The sequence below is a fragment of the Nicotiana tabacum genome, chromosome 3, assembly GCF_000715075.1.
Source record: "Nicotiana tabacum cultivar K326 chromosome 3, ASM71507v2, whole genome shotgun sequence".
NCBI lineage: Eukaryota > Viridiplantae > Streptophyta > Magnoliopsida > Solanales > Solanaceae > Nicotiana > Nicotiana tabacum.
Genome location: NC_134082.1, coordinates 192,256,851 through 192,267,798, shown reverse-complemented (window position 1 = coordinate 192,267,798; position 10,948 = coordinate 192,256,851).

The following is a 10,948-nucleotide window of genomic DNA, read 5'->3' as shown; positions in this document are numbered from 1 at the left end:
ATAAAAGGGACTAGCCAAATATAGGAGAATTACAATTTTCTTTTACAAGAAGGAAAACCCAATCATGGTAAACATGTTGTCCTTTCCTTCAAGAGATAGGAAAATCAAATATGGTAAGAAAATCAGGACCACTCCTAATACATAGTCCCGCCAAACCATTGGTGCGATATCAGTTGTTGGGCTAAAATGACCCAAATGTACTCTTAATATGGTGTGATATCATCCAATAGCAAATACTCCACACTATTAAAATATCCAACTCTTTATAAATAGTTTCTTTTTCTTTTCTACTTTTCATGTGGGACTTTGTTCATACAAACCTAACAAATACTCCATACTATTCAAACGTACATTTCGAGAGAAAAAAATAAATAAGAAAAGTGAATTTCTCAAGTTTTCATTAAGCTTTTCTTTGACAGTTCGACCCCTACTAATATAAAGGAGTAACAAACAATTGAAGAAAAAGAGGGGTAAAAAAGTTATTGTTATAAAATAAAGACCGTAAAGTAAAGACTAGTATAGAGAGAAACTGATATATTATTCAAATTCAAACTGATGTACATAATGAACTGAAATCTCTTCTATTTATAGAAGAAAGGAAGCTGGTGTGTAAGCTGCTACGCAAGTTGCTGTGTAAGCTGCTGTGTAAGCTGTTATTACAAGCTGCTATGTAAGCTGCTACTGCAAGCTGCTGTGTAAGCTGCTACTACAAGCTGATGTGCAAGCTGCTATTATACCAGATATCCATAACGGAGTACTGAATAGATAAGCTTATTATACCCGATATGGATAATCTTCTACCGGGGGTAATGTTTATCCATAACTGGGTACCGAAGTGATAAGCTTCTTCAGAAAGCTTATTTCCAATAGAGTACTAAATAGATAAACATATTTACGGCGGCGTCCCACATGGATAAGCTTTTTTAGGAAGCTTATTTACAACGGAGTACTAAATGAACATCCATAATATAATATATTTATAACACTCCTCCTTGGATGTTCATTAAAAGATAATGTGCCTCATTAAAATCTTACTAGGAAAAACCACGTGGGAAAAAAACCTAGTGAAGGAAAAGGAGTACACATATTTAGTAATACGCATTGCTATGTGCCTCATTAAAAACTGATAAGGAAAATCTCATGGGAAAAAATCTTAGTAAGGAAAAAAGAGTGCATCGCGTATTTTACTCCCCCTGATGAAAACCTTGTTTTAAATATTTGAGTTTCCGCATTCCAATCTTGTTTATCATCTTCTCAAAAGTTGAAGTTGGCAAAGATTTAGTAAATAAATCTGCTGGATTATCACTTGAACGGATTTGTTGAACATCAATGTCACCACTTTTCTAAAAATCGTGTGTGTAGAATAATTTTGGTGAAATGTGCTTCGTTCTATCTCCTTTTATAAATCCTCCCTTCAATTGGGCTATGCATGTAGCATTGTCTTCGTATAAAATTGTGGGTCTTTTCTCACATTCCAAACCACATTTTTCTCGAATAAAATAAATTATTGATCTCAACCATACGCATTCCCTATTTGCTTCATGAACAGCTATTATCTCAACGTAATTTGAAGAAGCAGCAACAATAGATTGCTTTGTGGAGCGCCACGATATTACAGTACCTCCATATGTAAATACGTACCCGGTTTGAGATCTAGATTTATGGGGATCAGATAAATAACCCGCATCTGCATAACCAACAAGATCTGCACTATCTTTGTTAGCATAAAACAAACCCATATCAAGAGTTCCCTTTAAATATCGCAATATATGCTTAATCTCATTCCAATGTCTCCGTGTAGGAGAAGAACTATATCTTGCTAGTAAATTAATAGAAAATGCTATGTCAGGCCTTGTAGCATTAGCAAGATACATTAGTGCACCAATTGCACTGAGATAGGGTACTTCGGGACCAAGGAGTTCCTCGTCCTCTTTTGGAGGTCGGAACAAATCCTTATTCACTTCAAGTGATCGAACTACCACTGGTGTACTCAATGGGTGCGCTTTGTACATGTAAAAGCGTTTTAAGACCCTATCTGTATAGCCAGATTGCTGGATAAAAATCCCGTCTGCTAAATGTTCAATTTGCAGACCAAGACAAAGTTTTGTCTTTACAAGATTTTTCATCTCAAATTCTTTCTTAAGATCTTCAATTGCCTTTTGGAGCTCTTCTGGAGTTCCAACAAGATTTATGTCATCAACATAAACAGAAAGTATAACAAATTCTGATGCCATTTTTTTTATAATAATATATGGACAAATAACATCATTTATGTAACCTTCTTTCAGCAAATATTTACTAAGGCGATTATACCACATGCGCCCAGATTGCTTTAAACCGTACAAATATCTTTGTAATCTAATTGAATAAATTTCCTGAGATTTTGAATTCGCTTCAGGCATTTTAAATCCTTCAGGGATTTTCATATAAATTTCATTATCAAGTGAACCGTACAGATAAGCTGTAACTACATCCATTAGATGTATTTCAAGCTTTTCATGCAGTGCTAAACTGATGAGATATCGAAATGTTATGGCGTCCATAACAGGTGAATATGTTTCATCAAAATCGACTCCGGGTCGTTGTGAGAATCCTTGTGAAACAAGGCGAGCTTTGTATCTTTCAACTTTATTTTTATCATTCCTTTTTCGCACAAAAACCCATTTATGACCAACTGGTTTTATACCAGCAGATGTTTGGACTACTGGTCTAAAGACCTCTCTTTTAGCAAGTGACTTTAATTCCGATTGAATTGCCTCTTGCCATTTTGACCAATCAGATCTTTGTCGACATTCTTCGACAGATCGAGGTTCAAGATCCTCACTATCTTGCATAATATTAAGTGCAATATTATATGCAAAAATATTATCCACTACTATTTCAGATCGATTTGAATTAATTCTATCATCGGTCGAACTTATTAAAAGTTCTTTACTCACATGAGCTTCGGGTCATTGATTTCTTCAGGAATCTCAGAACTAATCAGATCTTGGGTCTCTTCAGGGGATCCCTTCATAGTATCGTTTTGATCATTTGTCGATTTTCTTTTTCGAGAATTTCGATCCTTAGAGCCCAAAGGCCATGCTCCAGGCGTGCTTTAGGTTCACTAGCTCTCATGCTAGTAGATGGTCCTACTGAGACATCAATTCGGATAGACACATTCTCTGCTGGGATATGTGACTTAATTATCCTTTTCAACTCAGTAAATGCGTCTGACATTTGATTTGCTATATTCTATAAATGGATAATCTTTTGGACCTCCTGATTACATATAAGGGTACGGAGATCAAAGTGAGATAATGATGAAATTTTCCATACAATTTCTCTTTTGATTTTCTTTTTCTCTCCCCCTAATTGTGGGAAATTTGTTTCATCAAACCGACAATCTGCAAATCGAGAAGTAAATAAATCTCCTGTCAATGGTTCAAGATATCGAATAATAGAAGGTGATTCAAACCCAACATATATTCCTATCCTTCTTTGTGGTCCCATCTTACTGTGTTGTGGTAGTGCTACTGACACATATACAGCACATCCGAAAATTCGTAGATGAGCAATATTTGGTTCATGACCAAAAACTAATTGTGACGGAGAATATTTATTATAATGTGTCGGTCTGAGACGGATAAGTGATGTTGCATGCAAGATAGCAAGGCCCCAAACAGTAGTGGGCAATGTTGTTTTCATAAGTAGTGGTCTTGCTATCAATTGCAAGCGTTTAATAAATGACTCTGCAAGGCCATTTTGAGTATGAACATAGGCTACAAGATGTTCAACTTTTATCTCAACTGATAGACAATAATCATCAAAAGCTTGAGATGAGAATTCTCCAGCATTATCAAGGCGAATAGCCTTTATAGGATAATCTGGGAATTGTGCCCTTAATTGAATTATTTGGGCTAATAGCTTTGCAAACACCAGGTTGCGAGATGATAATAGGCACACATGAGACCATCTTGAAGATGCATCTATTAGGACCATAAAATATCTAAACAACCCACTTGGTAGGTGAATAGGTCCACATATATCCCCATGTATACGCTCTAAAAAGACAGGGGATTCATTGTCAACCTTCATTGGTGATGGTCTAGTGATCATTTTGCCTTGATAACAAGCATCACAAGAAAATTCGTCATTTACAAGAATCTTCAGGTTCTTTAATGGATGCCCACTCGAATTTTCAGTAATTCGTCTCATCATTATTGATCCAGGATGGCCCAAACGGCCATGCCAAAGCACAAAAGTATTTGAATCCGTAAACTTCTGGTTTACGATAGAGTGTGCTTCAACTGTACTAATTTTTAAATAGTATAAGCCAGAAGATAAAGTTGGTAACTTTTCTACAATGCATTTCTGGCCAGAAATATTTTTTGTAATACAAAGATATTCCCTGTTCATTTCATCTATTGTCTCAACATGATACCCATTTCGGCGGATATCTATAAAACTCAACAACTTTCTTCGGGACTTGGAGGAGAACAATGCATTGTCTATAATAAGTTTTGTTCCCTTAGACAGAAATACAATGGCTCTTCCGGAGCCTTCAATCAAACTTATATTACCAGAAATTGTTGAAACATTTGCTTTTTCCTTATGCAAATAAGAAAAGTATTTCTGATCCTTGAATATGGCATGAGTTGTTCCACTATCAATAACACAAATATCTTCATGATTTTTCTTTGATCCAAACATAATTTGAGGATTATCCATATTCTCTAATACTTTCAAAGTATTTACTCGAGATGGTAGATTCTCGTGCTGATAACGTGTTATAAAATAAAGACTGTAAAGTAAAGACTAGTATAGAGAGAAACTGATATATTATTCGAATTCAAACTGATGTACATAATGAACTGAAATCTCTTCTATTTATAGAAGAAAGGAAGCTGATGTGTAAGCTGATACGCAAGCTGCTGTGTAAGGTGCTACTGCAAGCTGCTGTGTAAGCTGCTATTATACCAGATATAGATAATCTTCTATTGAGAGCAATGTTTATCCATAACGGAGTACTGAATGGATAAGCTTATTATACCCGATATGGATAATCTTCTACCGGAGTAATATTTATCCATAACCGAGTACGAAGTGATAAGCTTCTTCAGAAAGCTTATTTCCAATAGAGTACTAAATAGATAAACATATTTACGGCGGAGTTCCTTATGAATAAGCTTTTTCAGAAAGTTTATTTACAACGGACTGCTAAATGAACAATCATAACATAATATATTTATAACAGTTATCGACTTATAGGATTTTTGTCTTTTTGTCCTTGTCTTTGTCTAATATTGGAGCCAGAGAAGTTCATTAATTTATTAAATGGATGTTTCTGAAGAATATTTACAGAGAGTATCGAGTCAAGACTTTTTCTAATACAGAATCTCCCAGCGACTAATGCGGCTTGTTACAAGCACATTTGTGGGGCTCGCTAACACAATTAATGCCTTCATTGTTATCTGTATACATGTGTTCCAGTTCCTAGGTGTATGGAAAGTTCCATTGTACTTGTATACAACTCCATATATACCTCTTTGGCTCTTTACTCCATCCATTTTTCTTTTCAGGAATGTGAGAAAGAAAACTCATTAACAAATGGTCTTGCTAAGCTGGTTCTGGAGCATAATAAATTTAACCAATAATACTAAAATACATTGAAAATTTGAAATAGTCTTGCTTGTTTAATAATTTCTGTCTTTGAAATACAAAACAGTTGGAATTTTTTTATTGTAAGAAAAATCTAAGTAAAAAATATAAAACTTAGAAGTGTTACGTGTATAGTTGGAACTAAGAGGTTTTGAGTCAAGAAGCTACTCCCTCCGTCTCATAATATGTGTTGTGATTCTCTTGTGCACGGCTCTTAAGAAAGAATAATTTTTGACTACTTTACCCTTATTAAACATTTTCTCAATTTATGTGTGTCATCTCTATCAATAACATTATTCATATTTTTACAAAATGTGAATGCAATTGATTATTAAGGGTAAAAAAGGAAAAATATAATTAATTTTGTCTTGAACTTCTAAAATGACAAATAATTTGAGACAATTATTTTTAGTAACCACTGACACATTTTATGAGACGGAGGGAGTACAGAAGATAATAATGATCAGTAACCAAAAGGGTTTCAATGTTTGAGAAGGAAATTTTGCTTTTATCAACAAAAAGAAAAGGAAGTGGTTACTTTATCAATATAGGACATGTCTTGTTGAAGAAGGGAGGCTATTAAAAAAAAGTGGAACTTCAAAAATCTAACTCTAAGTGAAGCAAACATTCTTGAAATCAAGCAAAGAATGCATCTTGGTTTGGCTTTGGAAGTTTCGAATGACAAACATCTTTGAATATTGTGATTACCTTTTTAGGCTTCCGATATGTTGAACTCAGTGTGCATTTATGAGTCAACAAAGTGAAAAGCCTTTTGGTATCAAGTGGAAGTACCGAGCAAAATGGAAATAGGACAGCACGATTTATTATTTATTATTTATCCATAGATATTAAGATAACTCACTTTCTTTTTTCTCTAAATGTTATTAAGTCATGTTTAGATGTTGGGAGTGTTTGGCAAACAAGAAAACAGCTTAAAAAAGTTAAAATTGGCTTAAAAAAAGCCAAAAGCCATAAATTGGCTGATCCCAACTTTTTTTTTTCCAGCTTAAAAATCAACTATCTTTGACCAAGTATTTTACCCTCTTGTCCCTAATAATATTTATTATTCCAAAAATATCCTTCACAAACTTTTGAAATAATTATAATATCCAACTCAAACTTTTTTAAAATTTGTCAGAACGTGAACTTACTTTGAAGTTTAGCTTTGTTTTAAAAGGTGAATACGACATTTACCTAATGAAGTTTTCTTACTAAATAATTAAAACATGAGATAGGAAATAGGGCTCCTAAACCTAAAAGGAAGGAAAAATAGTCCTAAATATTAGTATAAAAATGATTAAACATTTATTTATATAATAATCATCTGTAAATCTTTATAAAAAAATTTATAAATTAATAAAACTGATATACATGCGAAGTCATAACGGACGAAGCTTGCTAAACATACTTAACTGTAATATCTTTTATCATAGATTGTAGTATTGTACTTGTGTTTGATTTTTTTTCCCTAAGAATTTAAACTCTTGTGCGACCAACAATTCTAGTTGCATTATAATTTCTAATTAACTATACATACAATTTTCAAATAATTTTAAAAAGTACAAGTTTATTTTATTTTGATTTTCTAAATATTAGGAATTTTTACATAGTTCAAATTAGGGGTGGGCATATATTGGATAAACCGATAACCCAAATCGTTAATTATTTATTGGGTTATCGGTATTGGGTTATTGGGTAACGGTTCGGTAACGGGTTAAATTTTTTTTTATTGGGTTATCGGTTCGGGCTCGGTTTGGCAATTCTGTTATTGGGTAAAACCGATAACCCAATAAGGATTAACTAATTTACTAGTTTACCCTTAAGTATATACATACTAGGGTTTCATAATTCATAGTTCACTCTTTGATTTCCCTATTCTTTCTTAGTTTCTCCGCCTCACACCCTCACCAGTTAGCCCGTCAAGACTCAGGCCGGCGTAAGTCGTATCACGCCCTCACCAGTCAGCCCGTCAAGACTCAGGCCGGCGTCAGTCGCATTTCTCAGCTTCTTTCTCTCACTCCTTAGTCGCATCTTCACTTCATTTCTCAGATCCATCAGATTCTTCAGTCGCATCTTCACTTCACTCTTTAGCCACATTTCTCAGTCGCATTCTTCAGCTTCATCTTGATTCTTCGTGTAAGTTTTTAGTTGCTTCATCTTTATTTTTTTTCTTAGTTTGTTTGAAAGCATTCTGGCTCTGGATTTTTCTTAGTTTGTTTGAAAGCTAAAGTGAGATTTGTCGTGTGCTTTAATTGTTGAGCTGTTACAAAATTATCTTGTGTCAGTTGTTATAAAATTTTTATTTCATAACTAATAAATTTTTAATCTATATACATACTTTTGTACTAGAGTAAAAAAGTAGATATCAATGTACAAAGAGTTACTGCTAGTCGTTTGAACAAACAAGATCTTAAGAACACTGATTTTACCGAAACTATTTTATACATTGCAAATCTTATAAAACTATTTTAGCAAAATAGTTTTATACCGAAACTGTTTTATACATTGCGAAACAGTTTTATACATTGTGAAACTGTTTTAGTTGTTTTATCTTATCGAGTAAACCGACAATCGTACTGATAACAATCGATAACCGATTAACCGATAACCGATAACCAATATCTTATCGGTTTGGTTATCGGGTTATGATATTTGTAAACCGATAACCGATAGGCAAAACCGATAATATTCATAACCGAACCAACCGATGGCCACCCTAGTTCAAATAAGGAATAGAATAATAAAATGTGATACTCATTTCATATGTTTGCCCAGTAAGCTTGGAATTTCAAGAAATAAATAAAAAATTTACATGGTTGAAAGAAGTGAAAAATCAGAGTTCAACAATTATATTTATAAATATTATCTTAGGTGATAAGTTCAAATATTAATTATTTCGTATTTATATTAATAAGTTTGAAATAAAATATTATAGTAATAAGCTTCTTTATAGTGTTAACAGCTTTAAAGATATTTCAGTCATTTTAATAGAAAAAGTGCTTACCAGCACTTGTTTACCAAACATTTCAACGGCTTTTTTTCAGCTCCAGCATTTTTATCCAAACGCATAACTGCTTATTTATAAAACCAGTTCCATCACTTAAAAAGTGCTTTGAAGCACTCGTACTTAAAAACTACTTTTTTTAAGCCAATCCAAACGGGCTCTAGATATGATAATAAAAAGTAAAACAAATTGACTAAAGTGATTAACTATAGCGGAAGGACACTAATATTGGAACAATCTTTATCCAATTAAAGCCAGACTACTTTTAAACGATAAACAACATATTATATATTAATGCAATTAACCAAACATCTTATAATAATTATAATAATTCTTTCATTATTAGAGACCATATTATAATCTTTGCATCATATATAATCCTTGTAAAACTTGTCCATTAATCGAATTCATGCACCACTATTAATAAGGAGTACATAACAATTCTATATTATAATCCATACATATACGAGAGGCAACAAAAAAAGAATATACTACAGTAATGAATAAATTATTTGTTGAAGATTATTAAAATTGATAACCAAAAGAATTATGATATTTCCATACTCAATTTTGTCGCATTTTGCTTGAATCACCTGCTAATCGCAGGGTTTAATGATATTCTTGTTTAGCTTAATTCAATGGTGCTCACTACTCTTTTACCATCTTATTACTTCGTTGTGTTGAAACTTTGGTGGTTAAATTAACGTAATTTTAATGAACCGGAAAAAGAAAATCTGCTCGTTCTGAAATAAAAAAGAACCTTACATTTGTTAGAATCATTGTGATCGATTTAGTTGGTAGTGAGAGGAGGGAGAATCTGAGAAAAAGAGGAAAAGAAAATATCTCGTGCAATTGTAAAATGAGCATCTGAAGCTTCTAGACTTAGAGCTCTTCTATTTATATTTGGACCGAATCTTTATAATTGGGCCTTGGGCCAAAACTAAAAATGAATTATTGAGCTACCTATTAATACAAAGACTGGACTACACAAAATATACAACCCAATAATAAAATAAATTTGATTATGTACAAAATAAAAAGCTCTATTATCCAACAAAAGGTGAGGGGTTTCGGGCGGAGCGGGTTATTTGGTTGGGTCCATGATGCGCCAACCTAGTAAGGGACTTGGTCAAGATATCAGCCAACTGACTGGTGTTGCTAACTGGGAACAAGGCAATGAGACCTTCTGATAATTTGCCCCTGACGAAATGACAATCAATCTCGATATGCTTTGTACGCTTGTGAAAGATAGGATTACGAGCGACATGAAGTGCTGATTGGTTGTCGCAGATACAGAAACATGAGTCATACCAGCAACACTCAAGTCTGCCAACAGGCGAGTCATCAATGTTAATTCTGCAACTAGCTTACTCAACGCACGGTATTCAGCTTCAGCACTACTAAGAGAAACAACAGGTTGTTTCTTAGACTTCTATGAAACAGGACTCCCACCAAATAACACAAAGAAACCAGTCACCGACTTGCGAGAATCGGGGCAAGCAGCCCAATCACTGTCACAATACCCATGTAAAGCAAAGTCTGAAGAATTATTAAAAAAAATACCATAATCAGATATTCCTTTGAGATAACGCAACACATGTAAAGCAACAGAATAGTGAGGAACTCGGGGAGATTGAAGAAACTGACTGAGATGCTGGACAACAAAGCTCAAATCAGTCCTGGTATGAGGTAAGAAATTGAACTTGCCAACAAGGCTCCGGTACAGCTCTGGATTGGGAAGCAACTCACCATCAGCAGCTTGTAATTTCAAAGTAAGGTCAAGAGGAGAGACCACTGGAGATACCTCAGAATATTTATATTCAGCCAAGAGATCTAAAATAAACTTTCTTTGATTTAATAACAATCCATCAGGAGTAGAAGATACCTCTATGCCCAAAAAATAGTGTAAGGTACCCAAATCCTTTATCTTAAATTGTTCATCGAGATAGGACTTTAAATCAGAAATTGCTGACACATCATTACCTGTTAGAATTATGTCATCTACATGTATTGCCAAAACAACCATAGACTCCCCTAACCTCTTTGTGAATAGACTATAGTCATTAAGACAATGTGTAAACCCCTTTGCACATAGCGCACTTGAAAGCTTAGCATACCATTGTCTTGAGGCTTGTTTGAGCCCATAGAGGGATTTTGAAGTTTGCAAACAAAAGGTTGCCCAGAACTAGAATAGGATTCCACAGTGAAACCTTGAGGCAACTTCATATAGACTTCCTCGTCCAAATCCCCATGAAGGAAGCCATTGTTTACGTCTAGCTAAAAAAGTGGCCAATGTTTCTTAAC